The following is a 1,248-nucleotide window of genomic DNA, read 5'->3' as shown; positions in this document are numbered from 1 at the left end:
AAAAAAAAAAAAGTTTTCTCTCCTCTGCAAAAGGCGGGCAGGGCGCCCTAAGTCCAAGGACAATCCATGGAAGTGTTCGCTTCTTCACAAGTTGTGCAAACGATTTGTTAGTTCATGAGCCTAATTAGTGCGGGGATCACATAAACAGCTTCCTCCGAAGCCTGGTAAATGGCTTGATGATTGGTCGCTATTACTCGCCCTGAGGTGGAAGGGGGGAGACTCTTTAAAGTGCGTCAGAGGGAGGCGAGCGCCTGGGAACCCGGAGGCCTGGATCCCGGCCGAGTGTGGAACGGAGTCGGCGCCGCTGCCTCGGCCGAGCCTCCTGCGCCCGCCAGGCCGCCGGCCTCGCCGCGCCTTCGCCCCGCGCTCCCAGCTCACTCGCTCCCGCGGCGCCCGCTGCGGCTTCTCCTCCTCCTCTTTCGCCTCCTCCTCTTCCTCCGGCGTCTTCTCCTTCTCCTCCTCCTCCTCCTCCTCCTCTTCCTCCTTCTTCTCCTCCTCCTCTTCTTCCTCCTCCTCTTTCCCCACCTCCTCCCCCTCTGCCACCGCCTCCTCCTACACTACCACCACTCCCTCCGGGGCACCCCGGTCCCTGCAGAGTCCCCGGCCCGTGCCGTCTCTGCTGCGGCCCCCTGGATCCCGAGCTGGTGGGACAGACGGACGGACAGACACGCAGATGCCTGGCGCCTAGCTCTCGGCCGCCGCTGCCTCCCGTGGCCCCGCGTCGGGGAAGCGGGGATCGCCCCGGGAGCACTGCGAGGGTAAGCAGGCAGGGGTGGGTTCCGGGGCGAAGGCTAACGGAGCTGTTCGGTTACACCAGTTCCCAACCCCAGCACAACTCCCGGCGGTTTCCCAGGTGAGAAAGGAGCCTGGGCTGGGGGCGTGGGGGGGTCTCCAACCACGCGTAGCAACGAGGTCTCAGGGTCGCGGTGCTCGCGATTGTTGACCCTGTTTGTTCGTTTGCAAGTTGAGACACGAGTCAACGACCCTGCCCAGGCGCCAGGCTTCCAACCAGCCCTTCGGGCTCTCACTTTTTCTCTCTGGGAGGGTTCTCGCCTCCTTACCCAAAACAGTTCCTTTGGCAATATCTGGGACCACGGGGTCCAAGGTCAGGGGAAAGACTGATGTGGTGTTACTATTATCGGTCCGTTGTCTGTTGTCGTTATTATTTTTGATCGTTTTGTCATTATGACTATTGCTGTCCTTTTTGTTATTATTATTATCATTATTATTACTACTATTAGTATTCTC

The sequence above is a fragment of the Panthera uncia genome, chromosome D2, assembly GCF_023721935.1.
Source record: "Panthera uncia isolate 11264 chromosome D2, Puncia_PCG_1.0, whole genome shotgun sequence".
NCBI lineage: Eukaryota > Metazoa > Chordata > Mammalia > Carnivora > Felidae > Panthera > Panthera uncia.
Note: the sequence above shows the minus strand (reverse complement) of the source record.